The sequence below is a fragment of the Balaenoptera borealis genome (genome assembly GCF_965194805.1).
Source record: "Balaenoptera borealis genome assembly, chromosome: 10".
Taxonomy (NCBI): Eukaryota; Metazoa; Chordata; class Mammalia; order Artiodactyla; family Balaenopteridae; genus Balaenoptera; species Balaenoptera borealis.
In genome coordinates this window covers 50,150,904-50,174,822 of record NC_138874.1, presented here as the reverse complement: position 1 = coordinate 50,174,822, position 23,919 = coordinate 50,150,904, and the positions used below count along the sequence as shown (strand labels likewise).

At 45.2% G+C, this 23,919-nt stretch overlaps 1 long non-coding RNA gene across 2 annotated transcripts in view; it reads right to left on the bottom strand.

Annotated features, from left to right (window-relative positions):
• The window catches only part of LOC309636256, a 384,430-nt gene extending 377,600 nt beyond the window's left edge, over nt 1–6,830 (bottom strand). For both annotated transcript variants that reach the window (XR_014249326.1, XR_014249327.1), the window contains exon 1: nt 6,627–6,830. This is a non-coding gene — a long non-coding RNA (uncharacterized lncRNA). The remainder of the gene's footprint in view (nt 1–6,626) is intronic.
• Between the last annotated feature and the right edge of the window lie 17,089 nt (nt 6,831–23,919).

Sequence of the window (23,919 nt, the reverse complement as noted above, 5' to 3'; positions counted from 1 at the left end):
CATACCTACATCCTCTGCCACAACTACACACACAGGAAAAAAACTAAACCTCTGTTATCTACTCATGTAGGGGGGATCCATGCAAAATAAACTCCTACATGGAGACCAACAGGTGAGTTTTCTACCTGTTCTTTATAATGTCCTTCCATTATAGTGAATCCCACACATTATGAGGCAGAAGCAGTTATGTGGGTTTTTCCTTGAAATCAAAAAACTTGCAGTCCTTTCAGGTACCTGGTGATCATAGGGTACAGCCAGGGAAAGTGCCATCCCCCTTGGGAGGGGTGGCAGTGAATGAGCTCCCGCACCCATGCACCTCCTGATGTACAGATTCTGGAGAAACAAAGGGCGGTCACACCGCAGTCAGCCTGTCAGGCTGTCGGGCCACTGGGCAACCCGACCAGCCTGGAAGTGCCCCATCAGTTTGCTGAAAGCAAAACCCTGACCCCCTGTGAAGCCAGGCAATTTGGGCCAGAGAGTCAGAGGAGACCGGTAATCAACTCCTCCTCTCTGCTCACCTCCTTGGGGTTACAGCAACCCCATCTCCAAACCCAAATCTGACCCTGGAGTGACAAACTGGGAGTGGCAGGTGGGCTCTGCCGGTGCTTCAGCGCCCTCTGGAGGTTGTCTGCTCTAATGGCAACTCTCAGCCCTTCCTCCTCCTCCTTCCCTAGTCCTGGGGGCTCCCTTGCTTCCTGCAGCTGCTGGCCTGATTTCATTCTTCTTTTTTCTGCAATTACAATGAAGTGTCCTACAGAGGTTTGGAATCTCTTGAAGAAGGAAGATCTTTTAGTCAATACACCTTAACCGTGAGAAGTTGGTTTCAAGAATGAACCTGATATACTGTATTTTTGGCCTGATGATTCCAAGGAGAGACAGCTCAAGTTTTCTAAACCATAAGAAAAACCAAGATAAATGGGATATTCTGAGCCAGAGATGAAAAAGCAGTTTTTAGCACCCACTCCTCATGTCATATGACTCGGATTTAAATCAAGCAGCTGCCACTGGTTTTTAAATCACATGACCCAACTTTAAATCATTCAGCTGCTTACCTGTAACTCACGTGACTTGGCTTTGAATAGTTAGAAATGCAGAGGTATAAAAACGATGTTCTGAACAATAAATGGAAAAACAACATCTTATAAAGTTTTTTTATTTTCGAATGGACCATTCATTGCATAGAAAATAAAGGATTCTCTTCTGGATTTCTTGAACCGTAAACACATACAATGTCTCCGTTGGCTTGATTGACTTTTTTTTTTTGTTTTTTTCGTTGTTGTTCTTAACAACTTTATTGGAGTATAATTGCTTTACCTTGTTGTGTTAGCTTCTGCTGTTTAACAAAGTTAATCAGCTATTCGTATATATATATATCCCCATATCCCCTCCCTCTTGCGTCTCCCTCCCACCCTCCCTATCCCACCCCTGTAGGTGGTCAAAAAGCACGAAGCTGATCTCCCTGTGCTATATGCAGCTGCTTCGCACTAGCTATCTATTTTACATTGGTAGTGTATATATGTCCATGACACTCTCTCACTTCGTCCCAGCTTACCATTCCCCCACCCCGTCTCCTCAAGTCCATTCTCTACATCTGGGTCTTTATTCCTCAGCAGCGACTCCTGCTAGGGACGGATACTTCCCTTTATGCTCAGGGGAAATCCCCTAGTTTGAATATGATTTGAGTTTGATCCTCTGAAACCATCAGAATTTCCCACCAGAGATAAATGAGGAGATTCTGGCCTTATTAGTATGCACGAAAACACAGGTGTCCTGGCTGTACTTGCCAACCCTATTTTATCCACCTATGTTTATTCACCTTCCTCCATGGGAGTACCTCTGACTAACCCTGTGCTGAGAACCCTGACCTATTAGAGTGACTTTGTCAGTCTTTCTTTAAAAATGGACAGGTAATAAAACGAATTTAACCTAGAAGCAGCAGCTCAGTAAGGGAAATAAAATCACCAGAAGTTATCTAATCACAGCCACAGCTATCCAAGGCTCAGTCTTATCTGCTGGGTCATAAGAATGGGACCTTCCTAAACTTGAAGGGCATCCAATCAAATAAGTAAAGGTCTGCTCACCTCTGGCTCTTGGAGGGATTGCTAGGCAGTATACCCAGTGTATACTAACTGCAAAACACTGTCATGGTTGTGAAACACCTATGTTCCAGGAAAACTTTTTGGGGTGCATAGGGAAGATTTTTTTTTTTTTGACATGAAGCAAAAAATAAACCACCAACCTCTTTGTGCACAGGGCTTCTTAACAGGGCAGTAGAAGGAAGGAATGGGCAGAAAAGACGATCTCCAATGAAGTGAAGGCCGTTTTTCCAAAAGAGTAGGATTTAGTCTCAGTTTAAGGAGAACACTTTTAAATAGCTGGGACAGCTCCAAAATGCAGTTTAGGGAACGAGTGCTTCAAAAGAACAGTGCTTTAAAAGTCCTGGCAAGGCAGCAAGAGGATGAAGAGTTGGTTTTGCATAGTTTTGAACACAGGAGTAAAGAAGCAGAGGCATCTCTGACTAAAAGGCCCTGAGATCCTATGGCATCAATGGGTCAATTGCAGGGGCAGGGGGTGTGGGGGCGATATTTCTCTCTCAACGTCTCCCAGGGCAGCCACCCCTCCCGACCCCACACCCCCACTCCCTTCACCCTTCCTCCCTCCACTGTTGAGTCCCCAGGGACAGCACTTCTCAAGCTGGAGCGCTCAGGCACCATCTCTGCAGTCTGGATTCTTCCTGGAGCCTGGCAAGTTCTGGGACAGGAAGGCGGGTCTGCAAGGCCGCTGCGGTGCAGTCGGACCTGGAGGCCGGGAGGGGAACTGGAGCCCTGAAGCCCACCCACGTCCTTGAAGCCGAGGGAGGAACACATCCTCCTAACAGTACTTCTCAGGGGTCAGCGTGCTCCCCACCCGACAGTGATCCATACTCACTTGAGGCAGCAAGGACTGCCTCTAACTGGCCCCCTTGATTCCGCCTTAAGGGTCCTCACACATGTGTGATAGCGCAGGCCCCGGATCTCTTTAGTCAGCTGAGGCCAGTGCTGCCGGCATCCCTCCAGTCCCATCCCCCAGCCCCTCCCTCTGGGACTGTATCTAATAGAAGAAAGAGCACAGAGGAATTGGCTGAATCAAGGGACCTGGGAGCCTGGGGATGAGTTTGAAGACCGAGAACCTAAGGCGCAATTACATATTATTGGAAACTCTTGTGGGGTGTGTGGGGGGACGTTAGGAGGCTGAGAGGCTGAGTCGACCTGGTGAGTCCAGCCCCAGGACACCACACAGCCCCGTCCCCCCTTCCCTGCCATCAGACAAGCGGTGCCGCAACTCCAGCCGGGACTCTGCACTTCCCCCTCCCTGATTCTCCAGAAGAGCAGGTGGCCCCCCTCTGAGGGCAGGGGCAAGACAACGGACCAAGTCTCCCTGCACTAAGACACTAGTGGAAGCTCTTCCTGAACAGCAGTGCTGGCTTGGAGCGAACCCGTGCACCGCCAAAGTTGGTCTCATCCTGCAGCTGAGGGACGCAGGCTTTAAGTCAGCTGCCTTGGCTTTAAATCAATCAGTCCCCCCTTTAAGTCAGGTGACCCAACTTTAAATCACTGTGTGCCCCTCAAGCCTGCCACTTCAAAAGTTGGGAACTTCACTTTGATCCCAGCACCTCACACAGCTGAATGCACACTGTAGTCACCCCCAAGCCTGGCTTACAGGCAGGATATAAGGTAAGGGGATGGGCTGCACACATGGTGAGGAGGGTGCACTTCATGTACCAGAAGGGTCCAGGTACTCTGGGTACAGCAAGCAGTGCACGATACAGCAGCTCCCTGGCAAAGCTGGTGATGCACAGGGGGAGCAGGCACACCCAGGCACGCAGAGGTTTCAGGCCGGGAGCTGGGGCACAGCCAGCCGGCAGGGTGTGAAAGCCGAGGATCTGAGCCTTCTTGAGAAAGGCAGACACAGAGGATGGATGAGAAAAAAAGACCAGGTGAAACATGGATTTGAAAAACACACCCTGCTCTTGAAATTGGGGTGGGGGCACCCCAGATTTGAGTCTGCTTACTCCCCAGTACCTAGTGCTTTGACATTTGCCCAATTACTTATAAAATGTGACTGATATATCTAACCCATAGAATACTGCATTTGGAGTGGTTTTGCGTGTTTATGTTTCTATAGTGGAATAATCTTTTCTACAAGAAAAATGTACACAATCTGAAATAAATTCAAACTCTTCTTTAAAAAGTACTATATCGGACTTCCCTGGTGGTGCAGTGGTTAAGAATCTGCCTGCCAAGGCAGGGGACATGGGTTCGAGCCCTGGTCAGGGAAAATCTCACATGCCGCAGAGCAGCTAAGCCCATGTGCCACAACTACTGAGCCTGCATGCCACAACTACTGAAGCCCGCGTTCCTAGAGCCAGTGCTCCACAACGAGAGCAACAAGAGAAGCCACCACAATGAGAAGCCCGCGCACTGCAACAAAGAATAACCCCCTCTCGCAGCAACTAGAGAAAGCCCGCATGCAGCAACGAAGACCCAACGCAGCCCAAAATAAATAAATAAATTAATTTTTTTCTAAAAAGTACTATATCCTTCTGGACAGCTTCTCTGGGAAGAACAGAGAGAAGGAGTGGGAGAGTGAAAATATCCAATACTTAGTGCACATCCCTGATTCAGGTGCTCTGCTGGCTCAGATAGTTTTATCTCCACTATTACAAAGGAGGAAATAAGCTCAGAGTGGTTTAGTAATTTTCCCAAAGCCAAAAAGCTATTGAGTGGAAGAACCAAGATCTGAACCAAGTCTTTTACCTTCAAAGCCTAAGCCCTCATCACAACAAAGCTCAATTAATATTTACATTTATCGAATTACATTGCAACCTGGGGAGTTCTTGGCACAATCCTGAATAAGAGTGAGAAAGAAAGAAATAGTATTATTCCTACAGTCAACCAAAATTTTTGGAGCAGCTGCTAGATGCCTGGCCCTGTTTGGAGTTCAGCAGTGATCAAGACAGGAAGAGTCCTGCTTTCATGAAACACGTAGTGGGGAGGAGAGATGGGTGCAACTTGGGTGAGGGATTTCACCTTCCTGGGCCTCTGTTTTCTCATCTGGAAAATGGGATGGGGTTTTTCTCATTTTCTGGGATTGTCCAGCCCTCACATTCTCTGATTCCATAGAAGCATTTGTTTTCCTATTTCTTTAAAATTCAATCAGGCCGTGAGCTGTGATGAATGTTGTTAGCTGCTCCCCAAATCACTCTATTCCCACCCTTTCCCTGTGATCAGGTCTTTCCCGAAACATGACTCACAATCAATCAAGTCACAGAACTTAAGGGGCACCCAGCAGAAGCATTCCAACCCTGGCTTCTCAGGAGCTGTGCGGTCTACCTGGCCAGGTAAACTTAACTCACCTGGCTCAAGGTGGCCATCCCTGGTTTCATATCAACATGATCTCAGGCACAAACCTCTTTGTTTTTCCATTTTGTCGTAAGTTACGTGTTGAAACAATTGCACAATTATGAAAAAGATATAAAATCAGGCATCCTCTGCCCCCAGTGCCTACTAATAAATGATTTTCTGCCACTTTAATGATAAAAATAGAACATTTCAGCATTCCGCTGCCCTTATTATTTTTCATTTTTGTTGAAATGTGTACTGAATACATCTTTCAATATATTAACAATGGAACATTTATTTAGGTTGTTCCACACACAGCCTTTAGTGGTAAAGGTTTTGTTGTTATATTTCTATTATGTTTCCTTTAAAAATCATTATCCTGTTTAAATGGATTAAGTCAATTTTATAGGCATTTATCATATGATATTGATGAAATTAATACATAGGGGGGAGTAGTACAAGTTGATTGGACTTGAGGGCCTCTATTAGCACAGTTAAATATAAATATTATATATATATAAGCCAAATTACATGCCGAGTGAGATTCTCCGACTCTTTTTCACTGTCTGCCCCTCAAGCCTGTGAGAAATGGAATATTTCTTGCCATATCAGTAAACAAAGGATGTCACAGTCTTCAGCACTTGCAGCCCTCCAATGTGAGCCGGCGGGCCCTGAGGCACTCAGGATATGCAAATACGGAATGCAGGCCCCAGAGAGCTGAGGTGCATATCAAAGGAAGGATTTCAGTGAGCCCAGGCAAAGAAAAGCGCCACATTCCTCACCTTGGGAGAGCTGGTTTTCCTTAGTTAACAATCACCTTTTGATGTTCCCCATTACCTGCGCCAGTCCCCTGCCCTGTCCCCTCCCCCCGGTACTTTAGCTCAGGGAGGAAGGAGCGCAGAGGGACTCGGCTGAATAAGGGGCCTGCGCGCCTCGGGAGGAGTTTTCAGCCGCTTTCCCCGCAGTCGGGAGGAGGGGCGCTGACGCTGCAGCCGGACCCTGCGCCTCCCTTGCCCCGTTTCCCCTCAGGACGCTCAGGCCGACCCCCTCCCCACGCCCACCAGGCCCCGCGAGCCAGGCCGAGGGCAGGGGCGGGAGGAGGGACCGAAGTTCCCGGGGACCAGACGCTGGAGGCCGCTCTTTCTGCACAGCAGCGGCGGGCGGCAGCGAACCCCTGCCCCTCAGAAGCTGGTCTTGCGCTGCCTCCCGGGCACCGGACCAGGCGGAGGGTCGGCGCCCACTTACCCGGCCCGCCGTCCCCGCGACTGTCACAGCTTTGGCCGCCGGGGCACCTCCAGAGCCGGCAGCCTCAGTGAGGTCGCCCTCCCCTCGGGCTCCTGGGCAGTTCCGTGACGGCGGAGGGAAGAGACCCCGAGCCGGGAGTTCCAGCTCTGAGGAAACGCGGGCTCTGTTCAGCGCGCAGTGGGTGGGACCGCTCTGCCCCGAGGCCTTCCGGGAGGGAGCGGGGCGGCGGGGTGGGAGCCGCCAGGAGCGCAGGGCCCCGTCGGGGGTCCTGGAGGGGCGGCCCGGCCTGGGGGCCACGCCCACTGTGGCCGCAGCCCAGGCCTTTTTCCTGGAATCCTACACGAAAAAGTTAGAAAGATACACAGTCTATAGTAAATATTCACAAATGATTGTTGCTGCTGTGCTCACTATTCTATTAAAGGTGTAAAATCCATAAAACACTTTAAGTTCAAAATTAAATATGAATTTTTACCTTTCTAATTATGTCTCTGATATTCACAGTTGTGGTTACTGAATCAGAGACTGTGGCATCACTAGTTAAAAATGAGCTTGTTAAAAAAATAGAACTCAGGCCCGCCGGACCTACTGAATCACAATCTGCAATTTTACAATCTCCCCAGTGTACTTGTGTACCCATGAATAGTTGAAAGGTACATTTCTACCCCGACATGTCTTTTCTGTCTGAGAAATACACACATTTTATCCAGTTTGATATAAATAAAACACTCAAAAATGCATATGCCTGTGTTGAAACCATCATTTTATCATTTCTTTTCCAGACAAGTATAGTCTCTATACTGGTTTTTGGATCACATGCCATACACTTTTCTTGTAGTTAGAAATAAGGTAGAGAAAGTTAGTTTATATATATATATATATATATATATATATATATATATATATGTGTGTGTGTGTGTGTGTGTGTGTGTGTGTGTGTGTGTGTGTGTATAATTGAAGACACTCTTCTAAATTAAAAACAGTTCTCTTAACTTGCTGTTTTCTTCTTGGGTCACATTATGAACTCTTCCCGTGGCCACATGGCATGTGTACTTTTAATTTCAGGGATTGCTGACATTCCAGGATGTGGCCATAGATTTCTCTCAAGAGGAGTGAGAATGCCTGGACCAAGATCAATGGGAATTGTACAGGGATGTGATGTTAGAGAAGTATAGGAACCTGCTCTCCTTGGGTGAGGATACCTTCCTTCCAGAATTCCTTATCCAACCACAGGGTTTGGAGTCCTTCATGTGTAGAATGTCTCCTGGAATCTTCTGCTTCCTACAATAGGGTTTCAGATTGCAACGTTTCAGGAAGGATTGGGAGTTTGTGGGTATAATTTTTCTTATTCTTTTAAAATTGCAGCCTCCCTTTTAATATACTTTGTAACTGCTTGGGATATGTCTATATGAACTGTGTACTATATGCTTCTGTTATAGTCCTTACAATATTTTATTGTCTTATTTTCTGTAACAATTTTCCATGGATTCTTTGGGCTTAAGGTATATTAAAAGAGAGACTGCGATTCTGGGACTTCCCTGGTGATGTTGTAGTTAAAAATTCACCTGCCAGTGCAGGGGACACGTTCGATCCCCTGTCCGGGAAGATCCCATGTGCCACGGAGCAACTAAGCCAGTGGGCCACAACTACTGAAGCCGGTGCGCCTTGAGCCCGTGCGCCATTTGTTTTTTGGAGAATAAAACCACCTCAGAGTGATTAAAATTTAAACCAGTTAGTCAAAATGCTTTATCACCTGTTCTTCTAAAACACCGATCAATGGAACAAGTTTTACTAGGGATAACAGTGTAATTGTATTCTGGAGTTCATATGGGCAATATGGTTTATGACCTTGATGCTGGATCACGACATTTCAATGGTATAACTGCTATTAATTGTCTGTTTGTTCAACGATTAAAGTCTCACGTGATCTGAGTTCAGACTGGAGTCATCCTGGTTGGTCTCTGTCTATTGCAGATTTCTTCCAGTATGAAAGGACATGAGCAATACGGCTTACTTTACAAAATGTCTTCAAACTAAATGATGATATAATCTACATTCAATTAATTTATACATACCCTACTGTAGAACAGGGTTCGTTACGGTGGCAGAGCCCGGTAATTATGTAAAACTGAAACTTTTTCTGCACTGGTTCATGTCCTCTTCCTAAGAATATGTTTATAATCAACATTCTTTCACAAATTACCCAATTTAATTCACCATAGCATTCCTCATATTAACTACATGGAAAATCCTAGGCTATATACAAATCCAGAAAGGGCCAAAAATCATCAGCCCCCATGGATGATTACAACCCATTGCTGAAGCATTCAAATTACTTATTAAAGAACCACTATGTCCATCAACATCATCAATTTATATATTATTGCCCCAATGCTAGCCTTAACCCTGGCTCTCACAACATGAATTCCTCTTCCCATATCTTATCCACTAATTAATATAAATGTAGGCGCATTATTTATATTAGCCATATCACACCTAGCCATTTATTCCATCCTCAGATCTGGATGAACTTCACATTCAAAATACTCACTTACTGGAGCTCTAGGAACAATAGCACAGACAATCATCTCATATGAAGTAATGTAGCAGTTATTCTATTCTCAGTCTTACTGATAAATGGATCATTTGCACTTTCAACAGTAATTATTACACAAGAACACCTATGACTAATTTTCTTCTGACCCCTACCCAGAATTTGATTATCTCCGCAGTAGCAGAAATCCAATGAAGCCCCACTTGATTTAACAGAAGTAGCATCAAAACCTGTATATGTCTTCAATGTAGAAAATGTAGCAGGCCCATTCACCCCATCCCTCCTAGAGAATATGTCAATTTCCCTATAATAAACATTTCCACAGCAATCTATTTTTAGGAGCATTCGACAGTCCCTAGGTGCCAGAATTATATACAGCCCAAGTCATCATTAAAACACATCTAACAATCTCCTTTCTATGAATTTGAGCCTCCTACCTACAATTTTGATATGATCAAAGCATACATCTCTTATAAAAAGTTTTTTTTACGACTAACATTAACCCTATGTATATGAGAGTTTTCACTACTTGTCATCATACCAGGCAACCCACCACAAATTTAAGAAATATGTCTGACAAAAGAGTTACTTTGATAGAGTAAATCATAGAGGTTTCAATGCTCTTATTCCTGGAATTGAATTCTTCCTAATAATTTTACATTCTCCATGCTACCTACCACATTACACCACATGCTATATAGTAAAGTTCTCTAAGTAAGCTTCAGGCCCATACCCCCAAAATATTTTTGTATATCCTTCCTGTGCTAATAAACTCTCATTGTTTTTACCATCATTCTACTGACCATTTTCTAAGGAAATATAATTGTATAACAAGCTCACACTGGTTAATGGTATCCCCATTCTAATAAAAAACATGAACCCATAAGCTACAGAAGCATCCAACAAATATTTCCTAAAACAGTCCACCACATCAATACTACTTATAATGGCTATTATCATTAATCTAATATACTCCGGTCAAAGAGCACAATGAATAACAAAAATCTTTAATCCAGCAGCACCCACCCTCATGACAATCGCCCTTGTCACAAAAGTAGGACTTTCCCCATTTCACTTCTGAGTGCCTGAAGTCACACAAGGCATCCCATGAACAGCAGACCTGATGCTATCAACATGACAAAATTGCACCCCTATCAGTTTTATACCACATGTCACCATCCATCAACCTAAATATACTATTAATCATAGTGATATTATAAATCATAGCTGGAGGCTGAGGCAGACTTTGCCATACTCACCTGGAAAATATTACACCCTCCTCATCAATTGCCCATATAGGATGAATAACAGCTATTATAATGTATATTCAGATTATAACAATCCAAAACATACTAATTTATATCATAACAACACTACCTTCTTCTTATTTATGCCCAGATCATGTACTACAAGAGTATCATTATCACACACATGAGATAAAACACCTCCCATCACAATCATTTTCCTCACCATTATAGTATCATTAGGACATCGCCCATCACTATCAGGGTTTCTACCCAAATGAATAATTATCTAAGAGATAACAAAAACGACAACATCATTCTACCAACACTAATAGCCATCATAGCAGTCCTCAGCATATATTTCTAATTGCAGCTAACATACTCCACATCACTAACTATATTCCCTTCATTAAACAACACAAACACAAAACAATTTGAACATACAAAGAAATAACCTTCCTATCATTACCAATCATAATACCCACACGATTACTACACACAACACCTATTCTATCGGTGCTGGACTAGGAATTTAGGTTAGTTCAGGCCAAGAGCTTTCAAAATCCTAAACAAGTGAAATTTACTTAATTCCTCAAAATAAGGATTGCAAGACTTTATTCTACATCAATTGAATGTAAAGCAAACACTGTATTTAAGCCAAATCTTTACAAGATTGATGAGTTTTAACCCCAGGAAACTTTAGTTAACAGGCAAATCCTCAGTCAACTGGCTTCAGTCTACTTCTCCTTCATTTGAGAAAGAAAAAAAGAAAAAAAAAAGGCAGGAAAATCACTGGCAGAATTGAAGCTGCTTCTCTGAAGTTACAATTCAATTTGTTGATTCACCACAGGGTTTGCCAGAAAGAGGGCTCAATCTCTGTCTTTAGATTTACAGTCTAATGCTAACTCAGTCATTTTACCTCTGTTCATACACTGCTGATTATTTTCAACAAATCACAAAGATATTGGCATTTTATATTTACTATTTGGTGCTTGAGCTGGAGTAGCAGGCAGCACCTTAATTATATTAATCGAGGCTGAGCTATGCTGACCTGGACCGCTACTTGGAGATGCCCAAATCTGTAATGTAGTCATAACAGTCCCTGCACTTGTAATAATTTTCTTTATAGCTGTACCCGTTATGATTGCAGGCTTTGAAAACTGACTTGGGCCACTAATAACTCGGACACATGAAGTAGCATTTCCCCCAATAAATCATATAAACTTTTGACTACTTCCCCCATCATTCTTACTCCTACTCATATCACCAATAGTAGAAGCTGGTTCTGGTACCAGTGGAACCGTGTATTCAGCTCTAGCCTACAATCTGGCCCATGCAGGAGCCTCTGTCGACCTAACTGTTTTCTCCTTACATTTAGCAGGTGTCTCCTCAATTCTTGGTATTATTACTTTTATTACTATAGTCTTTAATACAAAACCAGCAGTCATATTCCAATACCAAACACCATTATTTGTTTAATCTTCCCCAACTATAGCCATATTACTATAATTACCAATCTCAGTCCAAGCAGCCAGAATTGCCATGCTGTTAAGAGATAGAAATCTAAACACTACTTTCTTTGACCCTGCAGGAGGAGACCGAATCGTATACCAACACCTATTTTGATACTTTGCTCACCCTGAAGTCTGTATTCATGGCCTAACAGGGTTTGTTATAAACTCACATATCATTACATACTATTTAGGACAAAAATTGCCTTTCAGCTATCTGGGAATAGTATGAGTCATGTCCACTGGTTTTTTAGGAGTTCTCTTGTGGGCCCATCATATGTTTACCATAGGGATAGCTGTGGACTCAGGAGCATACTTTGCATCAGCTACCGTAATTACTTCTATCCCTACAGGAGTAAAAGTATCTAGCTGATTAGCAACTCTTTATTTAATTTTTCTTTTTCTTTTCTTTTTTTTTGTGGCTGAGTTGGGTCTTGGTTGCTGCGCATGGGCTTTCTCTGGTTGCGGTGAGCGGCAGCTACTCTTCGTTGCTGTGTGCGGCCCTTTCATTGCAGTGGCTTCTCTTGTTGCAGAGCACGGCCTCTAGGCGCGTGGGCTTCAGTAGTTGTGGCTTGCGGGCTCTAGAGGGCAGGCTCAGTAGTTGTGGCACACGGGCTTTTTGCTCCGCGGCATGTGGAATCTTCCCAGACAAGGGCTCGAACCCGTGTCCCCTGCATTGGCAGGCGAATTCTTAACCACTGCGTCACCAGGGAAGTCCCTGGTTAGCAACTGTTCACGGAGGTAATACTATATGTCCTCCCACTATATTATGAGTTTTAGGCTTTAGTTTTTCTTTTTACAGTAGGTGGTTTGACAGGAATCATCTTAGCCAACTCATCCCCAGACATTGTCCTCCAGGATACATACTATGTAGTAGCACACTTCCATGACCTAATGTCCATGGGAGCAGTCTTCACTATTATAGGAGGCTTCCTACACTGATTCCCACTATTCTCCGGTTATACAGTTAACTCAGCATGAGCAAAAAATCACTTCACAAGTATATTTGTAGTAGTAAATATGACTTCCTGCAGCACTTTCATGGCCTCTCAGGGATGTCACTACGTTAGTCTGAGTACCCTGAGGCACACACAACATGAAATATTTTGTCTTTAGGCTCATTCATCTCAGTAGCAGCAGTAATGCTAATAATCTTCATACTTTGAAAAGCATTTGTGTCTAAACAAGAAGTCTTAGCAGTGGAAATTGCTACTCCTAACCTAGAATGGTTACACGGATGTCCTCCACCATATCCTATGTTTCAAGATCCTACCTATGTAAATGTAAAATAAGGAAGGACTCAAGTCCTTTTCAACCAGTTTCAAGCCAACACCATAACAATTATGTCTTCCTCAATAAATGAGATAAAAGTAAAAAGTGATGTAGCTTTGTCAAAGTTAAATGATAGGCTAAAATCCTGTATATCACTAAGGCATATCAATTTCATCTAGGCTCTCAAGATACAACATCACTGATTATGGAAGAACTTTTACATTTTCATCATCACACATTAATAGTGATTTTTAAATTAAGTTCTCTAGTCCTCTATATCATTTCACTAATATTGACATCTAAACTCATATGCATACAATAGATGCACAGGTAGAGAAAATGTGAACGATTTACTAGCTATTATTGTAATCTTAATTGCCCTATCATCATTGTGAATCCTTTACATGATACATGAAATCAATAACTCTTCCCAAACCATAAAAAACTATGGGTCAGTAATGATACTGAAGCTACAAATACACAGATTATGAAGATTTAAAAGTTGACTCCTCTGTAATCCCCACATCAGAGCTAAAACCAGGAGAATAATGACTAATAGAAGTCAACAACCGAATAGTTAGGGATAGTCATTGAATATTAGTTTCATCTGAAATTGTTGTACACTCCGGAGTTGTTCCTTCTCAGGCCTAAAAAGAGCTGCTATCCCAGGACGCCTAACTTAAAGAATCCTTATATCAACAGGACCAGGCCTATGTTGTGGACAAGAGAGCTCGTTTTCCTGAGTTCAAAGACAGGACAGAGGGATACGGCTGAGATATAGGGTGAATCTGCAGCCCATGGGGATGCACTCTCCAAGCTCCAGTATAGGAATGGGGCCTCTAGGGTCCCAGGCCACCCACCACGCCCCCTCGAGCAGGATCTGGGCAACATTCCCTGTCAGTGATGAGGCAGCCCTAGCACTTGTCGCACCCCGATGTCGTGTCCTATGTGGGCCCCATGCTCTTGGGACCACACCCCACACTCTGCAGGTCCATGCTACAGGGTCCTTCATGCCTCAGGAGTAGAGACCACACAGCAAGCAGTTCCCTCCCCAACCAGCAGGAAGAGGGGAGGAGAGCAGGGGCACCAGGGGAATCTCACTCAGACAACAACACTCCAGCGGTGCCAGCGGGGACAGTGATGATGCAGATGAGGCACAGACCAAGAGATGGGACCAGAGGACCCAAAAGGCAGCTGGTCAGGTCCTGGCTCACCTGCACCCCGGACACCTTTGTCCCGCATACACCCCCTTCCTCATACACCCTCTCCTTAAATGCAGATTCTTCAGATGCAAACAGGCAGAGCTTCAGACTGAAAGTCAGCTCTTCCAAAATGACCCGTCAGCAAACACTGCAGGATCCCACTCCAGTGGGTGCCCTGGAGTCGACAACTCAGGGACTGAAGTGGATATCGGTGCCAGGGGCAGTGGGAGGGAATGGGGAATGAGACTTTCATGGTTGTGGAATTTTGGTCTTGCAAGATGTAAAGTTCTAGGGATGGTGGTGATACCTCCACGGGAAAGTGAATATATCTGAGGCCTCAGAAACGTGCACTTAAAATGGTGATGATGGTAAAGGGTATGTGACGTGTGTTTTATTTCACTTAAAATAAATTCTTAAAATAATGTCTTGTTAATTGAGATTCCATTTCAACTCCCCTTCATCACAAATGTCGGAGGCCCAGACACAGTCCCCTACCTTAGGGGCCATCACGGTACCCTCACAGAGCACGTGGGAGACCATTCTTAGGGGGGGGCTAGTCTGTGCTCACCTGACCTCTGTCCAGGGGGACCCAGGCAGTGGTGACCCCCATAGATTAGACATATGATATGCTATAGTATTAATATGATACCACCAAGTGTTGTCACTCACCGGAACACAGAGCAGCAACCCACTCAAACATGCCTGACCTCATATGATTGTGACAAGATGAAGAGAAGAAAAGGAACCACAGGTTAATCAGGACAACACCCTTAATGCAGAGGTTGGAAATCTCAAAGGGGACAGGACACACTGCAGGCAAAGAGCGCATATGCGGTCTCCCCATACATGTGATCCTGACCCATGCAGGTATGATGAGACCCACACAGTCCCCGCACCCTACACCTGGGGCCACACATCCACACTCACCAGGGTGACCCACCTCCCCAGACCCCTCCACCTGGGTCACATGTCCACAGTCCCAGGGTGACCTCACCTCCCCAGACCCTGCACCTGGGGTCACACGTCCCCTTGGTCAGGGCACCATGGCTCTGCAGGGGGCTCCCCCAATGTGGAAACAAGCTGGGTCCCTGGGACCTCCTGGGATGGGAAAAAGTGTCAGGTGGGTCTCCTTTCCCCACACTTGTCCCAGAGGAGTCTTCCTCTTCTCACTTTGGTTCTGTGTGATTTTAACTGTTTTTAAAGCTTTCATACTAGAGTTGAACACACGACCTTGGTGCTGGCATGCTCAGTCCTTTCTCGTCTCGCTTACATGTTGAGAAAACTCACAGGACAGCAGGGCTGAAAGCCGAGGGGCAGCTCTGGACTCTGCTGAGTAGGGACGGTAGACTGGAGGGAGAGCTCAGCAGCAGCCTCAGCTGTCACCCATCGGCCTTTTGCCCGATCTGCGTGCCCTGCAATCAATTCACCAGCTAAACCTGCTTCCCTATGCACCATGCACGTGCTGGTAAATTGGAATTATTGCCAGGTAGTCCTCCTGAGGATTCTCCATGAGCCCCAGGGAAGGTGAACCTTGCAGGGATTAAGACTAAGGCCCCGACCATAGCACTGACCCTTGGGAGGACCAGGTCACCACACTCAGAAGAGAGGCTGTTACGTAGACAAGCCCACCTCAGCTCCAGACCCCAGACATCTAAGCACTGACATTCCGATGCAGGCACGGAGCTTCCCAGTACTGAGGCCAGGCCGGGTCTCTACCCAGGTCCCCATAGTCCTAGCGTACACAGAACATGGTCAGGTCTAAATCTTCTTATTATAGACAACACATGGTCAGCTCTAAACATAATCAGTAGACAAGACATGCAGAGGTCTAAATCTACCATGTAGACACAACTTGATCATGTTTAAACTAGCTTAGGGCTGATCTCATAGGAGGTACAGATCACACACATGGGTCTCTCATCTTTGGACACCCACATCAGGAAACTGAACAAAATCTTTGTCATTAAACATTTCAACAGGCAAAACAGAAATGTTCCCAATTTCTCTGGCCACCTGATGGTCAGGATCCACGGGCGAGCCACGAACTTCTTAGAGTGCAGCCCAGTCTGCTGCCAGGACAGACAAGAAGTGGCCTGATTCCAGCCTCCCAGGCTTCCAGAAGGAGGCGGCCACACTGGAAGCCCAGGCAGGAGAGTCCTGCATGGTCCGGGCCGGGAGATCCGGTCTGTCCATTCGGCTGGCCGATTCCGGGCGGGGCGCTCAGGGCCGCTGAGAGCCCTGCACTCAGGTCCTGCTTCCCTGCAGCGTGTGCGTGTGCGTGTGCGTGTGCGTGTGTGTGTGTGTGTGTGTGTGTGTGTAGAGGGGGCGGTGGCTGACGGCTCCCATGGCTCCCGTCCCGGGCACCGCGCTGTCTTCGAGCGGAGGCACGGGGAGAGGTAGGGGCACAGAAGCCGTTGGAGAGGAGAACCCACCGCGGAACTCCTTGCACACTGGCTCGCCCCACCCGGAGACCCGCCTGCCCATCATGGGCCGCATGTCACCCCCCAGCCCCCAACCCCCGAGGGCAGGGTGCCTGCTCTTTCAACAGCACAGGGTCTCACATGAAGGAGACCCAGTGGGGACTGTCACCCCCCCCCCCACTCCTGATGCTGTGTTTGGGGAGAATGAACCCCCTTGACCGGGCGATGGGACCCTGTGTGGAAAGAGGTGGCGGCCCCATCCAAGTCGGGGCCTGGCTGAGAGATGGGAACACAGGAGCCAAGTGCAGGGCCTGGAGGCCAGGCCAACAGGAGGGGCACCCCCAGCCTTGGCCGGGCTCTCCAACGGTGACATTGTTGCTTTAGGGGACCTGGGGCAGGTGACTGAATGTAATGGGAGTCTAAACTGGACCCTGGATGGGACTTAAAGAAGGTGTGAAGGATGTTACTGAGACAGTGACAATCATTGGAAGACAAACTCTGTGTCAGGATATCCTGCTCCATCCATTTAAATCCCTGAGATCTGTGACCTTTACGTGGCTACGCAGGATTGTTAGAGCAGCTGCGTGCGGATATATGTGGGGCACAATTCAGTCTGCAACCAACTTGCAAGTGGTTCCAGCAAACACACAGGTGTGCGCACAGGCAGGCACAGCACACACACAAACATATGCACGTGCACAGCACAAATATATTCACACACTAGCATGTGAACACACATGCACGCATATGCCCATGCACACACTAATGTGTGCAAGTGCACATACCTATGCACATGCACAGCATAGGTATGCAAACAGGCACATGCACAGGCATAGCACACACACAGGGAATAAAGTGAATCCGTAAAGCATTAATTCCTGAACACAAGTGAAGCTGACATGTATTTTTCCCTTTTCTTAGCCTTGATGTTTTCCACAACAAAAAGTTTAAGAAAAAAGTTAATGGCAAATGACTTTTGATTCATAGGACTTTCTGATGTTATTCCACAAATATTATGACAGGAGAAATGAATGTAGATATTACATGTGTCCACTAATGGATGAATGGAGAAGAAAAACACGGTCCGTCAATACAAGGGGATGCTATTCAGCCTAAAAAGGAAGGCAATTCTGACACAGGCTGCAGCAGGGATGAACCTTGAGGGCATTATGCTCAGTGATGTAAGCTAGACACACACACAAAAAAAACAGTGCTTGATCCACTCATACAAGGCCCCTAGAGCAGTCGGAAACATAGAGACATAAAGTAGGATGTTGAGTGCCAGGGGCTGAGGGAGGGACAATGGGGAGTGAGTGTTTAATGGGGACTGTTTCAATTTTGCAAGATGAAAAAGTTCTGGAGGATGATGGTGGTCAGGTTTGCACAACAGTGTGAATTACTTCTTGACCCTGAAATGTGCACTTAAAAATGGTTAAGATAGTAAAATTTATGTTATGTATATCTGACCACAATTTTTAAAACTTTTTAAAAAACAACAGGAAATAGTCCATGAATACCACAAGATGCACAACTTCACTAACAACAGAGGGATTAAAGCCATAAGAAAAATACTGTGCATACACCTACCAGAATGGCAGACATGAAAGACATAGTATCAAATATCAGCAGGATGTGGAGCAATGGAAAGCCTGGTACGCAACGGGGGGATGCAACCACTTCTGAAACAATCGGGCCTCAGATAGCAAAATCCCTGCACAGAGACCCACAGTGCTCATCCCAGTTGAACACAAACCCACCAGCCCTGCACCAGGACACACGGACTTGGACTCGCAGCCACAGGAGCAAAACCTGAAAGAACCTGAAGGCCATCACAGGCGGATGCAGAAATGAACCATGCACGCTCCTATGAAGGACTATTCCACAGCAATGGAGTACATTTTGTTTAAAGGTAGTAAAACTATAAAAATTATTTTTTTTTAAAAGTATATTTACAAGATGAAAGAATCTATAATTCTGGCACCTAGGGATTGTCGAATGCTCCTAAAAATAGATTGCTGTGGAAATGTTTATTATAGGGAAATTGACATATTCTCTAGGAGGGATGGGGTGAATGGGCCTGCTACATTTTCTACATTGAAGACATATACAGGTTTGGATTCTACTTCTGTTAAATCAAGTGGGGCTTCATTGGATTTCTGCTACTGCGGAGATAATCAAATTCTGGGTAAGGGTCAGGAGAAAATTAGTCATAGGTGTTCTTGTGTAATAATTACTGTTGAAAGTGTAAATGATCCATTTATCAGTAAGACTGAGAATAGAATAACTGCTACATTACTTCATATGAGATGATTGTCTGTGCTATTGTTCCTAGAGCTCCAGTAAGTGAGTATTTTGAATGTGAAGTTCATCCAGATCTGAGGATGGAATAAATGGCTAGGTGTGATATGGCTAATATAAATAATATGCCTACATTTATATTAATTAGTGGATAAGATATGGGAAGAGGAATTCATGTTGTGAGAGCCAGGGTTAAGGCTAGCATTGGGGCAATAATATATAAATTGATGATGTTGATGGACATAGTGGTTCTTTAATAAGTAATTTGAATGCCTCAGCAATGGGTTGTAATCATCCATGGGGGCTGATGATTTTTGGCCCTTTCTGGATTTGTATATAGCCTAGGATTTTCCATGTAGTTAATATGAGGAATGCTATGGTGAATTAAATTGGGTAATTTGTGAAAGAATGTTGATTATAAACATATTCTTAGGAAGAGGACTTGAACCACTGCAGAAAAAGTTTCAGTTTTACATAATTACCGGGCTCTGCCACCGTAACGAACCCTGTTCTACAGTAGGGTATGTATAAATTAATTGAATGTAGATTATATCATCATTTAGTTTGAAGACATTTTGTAAAGTAAGCCGTATTGCTCATGTCCTTTCATACTGGAAGAAATCTGCAATAGACAGAGACCAACCAGGATGACTCCAGTCTGAACTCAGATCACGTGAGACTTTAATCGTTGAACAAACAGACAATTAATAGCAGTTATACCATTGAAATGTCGTGATCCAGCATCAAGGTCATAAACCATATTGCCCATATGAACTCCAGAATACAATTACACTGTTATCCCTAGTAAAACTTGTTCCATTGATCGGTGTTTTAGAAGAACAGGTGATAAAGCATTTTGACTAACTGGTTTAAATTTTAATCACTCTGAGGTGGTTTTATTCTCCAAAAAACAAATGGCGCACGGGCTCAAGGCGCACCGGCTTCAGTAGTTGTGGCCCACTGGCTTAGTTGCTCCGTGGCACATGGGATCTTCCCGGACAGGGGATCGAACGTGTCCCCTGCACTGGCAGGTGAATTTTTAACTACAACATCACCAGGGAAGTCCCAGAATCGCAGTCTCTCTTTTAATATACCTTAAGCCCAAAGAATCCATGGAAAATTGTTACAGAAAATAAGACAATAAAATATTGTAAGGACTATAACAGAAGCATATAGTACACAGTTCATATAGACATATCCCAAGCAGTTACAAAGTATATTAAAAGGGAGGCTGCAATTTTAAAAGAATAAGAAAAATTATACCCACAAACTCCCAATCCTTCCTGAAACGTTGCAATCTGAAACCCTATTGTAGGAAGCAGAAGATTCCAGGAGACATTCTACACATGAAGGACTCCAAACCCTGTGGTTGGATAAGGAATTCTGGAAGGAAGGTATCCTCACCCAAGGAGAGCAGGTTCCTATACTTCTCTAACATCACATCCCTGTACAATTCCCATTGATCTTGGTCCAGGCATTCTCACTCCTCTTGAGAGAAATCTATGGCCACATCCTGGAATGTCAGCAATCCCTGAAATTAAAAGTACACATGCCATGTGGCCACGGGAAGAGTTCATAATGTGACCCAAGAAGAAAACAGCAAGTTAAGAGAACTGTTTTTAATTTAGAAGAGTGTCTTCAATTATACACACACACACACACACACACACACACACACACACACACACACACACATATATATATATATATATATATATATATATATATATATATAAACTAACTTTCTCTACCTTATTTCTAACTACAAGAAAAGTGTATGGCATGTGATCCAAAAACCAGTATAGAGACTATACTTGTCTGGAAAAGAAATGATAAAATGATGGTTTCAACACAGGCATATGCATTTTTGAGTGTTTTATTTATATCAAACTGGATAAAATGTGTGTATTTCTCAGACAGAAAAGACATGTCGGGGTAGAAATGTACCTTTCAACTATTCATGGGTACACAAGTACACTGGGGAGATTGTAAAATTGCAGATTGTGATTCAGTAGGTCCGGCGGGCCTGAGTTCTATTTTTTTAACAAGCTCATTTTTAACTAGTGATGCCACAGTCTCTGATTCAGTAACCACAACTGTGAATATCAGAGACATAATTAGAAAGGTAAAAATTCATATTTAATTTTGAACTTAAAGTGTTTTATGGATTTTACACCTTTAATAGAATAGTGAGCACAGCAGCAACAATCATTTGTGAATATTTACTATAGACTGTGTATCTTTCTAACTTTTTCGTGTAGGATTCCAGGAAAAAGGCCTGGGCTGCGGCCACAGTGGGCGTGGCCCCCAGGCCGGGCCGCCCCTCCAGGACCCCCGACGGGGCCCTGCGCTCCTGGCGGCTCCCACCCCGCCGCCCCGCTCCCTCCCGGAAGGCCTCGGGGCAGAGCGGTCCCACCCACTGCGCGCTGAACAGAGCCCGCGTTTCCTCAGAGCTGGAACTCCCGGCTCGGGGTCTCTTCCCTCCGCCGTCACGGAACTGCCCAGGAGCCCGAGGGGAGGGCGACCTCACTGAGGCTGCCGGCTCTGGAGGTGCCCCGGCGGCCAAAGCTGTGACAGTCGCGGGGACGGCGGGCCGGGTAAGTGGGCGCCGACCCTCCGCCTGGTCCGGTGCCCGGGAGGCAGCGCAAGACCAGCTTCTGAGGGGCAGGGGTTCGCTGCCGCCCGCCGCTGCTGTGCAGAAAGAGCGGCCTCCAGCGTCTGGTCCCCGGGAACTTCGGTCCCTCCTCCCGCCCCTGCCCTCGGCCTGGCTCGCGGGGCCTGGTGGGCGTGGGGAGGGGGTCGGCCTGAGCGTCCTGAGGGGAAACGGGGCAAGGGAGGCGCAGGGTCCGGCTGCAGCGTCAGCGCCCCTCCTCCCGACTGCGGGGAAAGCGGCTGAAAACTCCTCCCGAGGCGCGCAGGCCCCTTATTCAGCCGAGTCCCTCTGCGCTCCTTCCTCCCTGAGCTAAAGTACCGGGGGGAGGGGACAGGGCAGGGGACTGGCGCAGGTAATGGGGAACATCAAAAGGTGATTGTTAACTAAGGAAAACCAGCTCTCCCAAGGTGAGGAATGTGGCGCTTTTCTTTGCCTGGGCTCACTGAAATCCTTCCTTTGATATGCACCTCAGCTCTCTGGGGCCTGCATTCCGTATTTGCATATCCTGAGTGCCTCAGGGCCCGCCGGCTCACATTGGAGGGCTGCAAGTGCTGAAGACTGTGACATCCTTTGTTTACTGATATGGCAAGAAATATTCCATTTCTCACAGGCTTGAGGGGCAGACAGTGAAAAAGAGTCGGAGAATCTCACTCGGCATGTAATTTGGCTTATATATATATAATATTTATATTTAACTGTGCTAATAGAGGCCCTCAAGTCCAATCAACTTGTACTACTCCCCCCTATGTATTAATTTCATCAATATCATATGATAAATGCCTATAAAATTGACTTAATCCATTTAAACAGGATAATGATTTTTAAAGGAAACATAATAGAAATATAACAACAAAACCTTTACCACTAAAGGCTGTGTGTGGAACAACCTAAATAAATGTTCCATTGTTAATATATTGAAAGATGTATTCAGTACACATTTCAACAAAAATGAAAAATAATAAGGGCAGCGGAATGCTGAAATGTTCTATTTTTATCATTAAAGTGGCAGAAAATCATTTATTAGTAGGCACTGGGGGCAGAGGATGCCTGATTTTATATCTTTTTCATAATTGTGCAATTGTTTCAACACGTAACTTACGACAAAATGGAAAAACAAAGAGGTTTGTGCCTGAGATCATGTTGATATGAAACCAGGGATGGCCACCTTGAGCCAGGTGAGTTAAGTTTACCTGGCCAGGTAGACCGCACAGCTCCTGAGAAGCCAGGGTTGGAATGCTTCTGCTGGGTGCCCCTTAAGTTCTGTGACTTGATTGATTGTGAGTCATGTTTCGGGAAAGACCTGATCACAGGGAAAGGGTGGGAATAGAGTGATTTGGGGAGCAGCTAACAACATTCATCACAGCTCACGGCCTGATTGAATTTTAAAGAAATAGGAAAACAAATGCTTCTATGGAATCAGAGAATGTGAGGGCTGGACAATCCCAGAAAATGAGAAAAACCCCATCCCATTTTCCAGATGAGAAAACAGAGGCCCAGGAAGGTGAAATCCCTCACCCAAGTTGCACCCATCTCTCCTCCCCACTACGTGTTTCATGAAAGCAGGACTCTTCCTGTCTTGATCACTGCTGAACTCCAAACAGGGCCAGGCATCTAGCAGCTGCTCCAAAAATTTTGGTTGACTGTAGGAATAATACTATTTCTTTCTTTCTCACTCTTATTCAGGATTGTGCCAAGAACTCCCCAGGTTGCAATGTAATTCGATAAATGTAAATATTAATTGAGCTTTGTTGTGATGAGGGCTTAGGCTTTGAAGGTAAAAGACTTGGTTCAGATCTTGGTTCTTCCACTCAATAGCTTTTTGGCTTTGGGAAAATTACTAAACCACTCTGAGCTTATTTCCTCCTTTGTAATAGTGGAGATAAAACTATCTGAGCCAGCAGAGCACCTGAATCAGGGATGTGCACTAAGTATTGGATATTTTCACTCTCCCACTCCTTCTCTCTGTTCTTCCCAGAGAAGCTGTCCAGAAGGATATAGTACTTTTTAGAAAAAAATTAATTTATTTATTTATTTTGGGCTGCGTTGGGTCTTCGTTGCTGCATGCGGGCTTTCTCTAGTTGCTGCGAGAGGGGGTTATTCTTTGTTGCAGTGCGCGGGCTTCTCATTGTGGTGGCTTCTCTT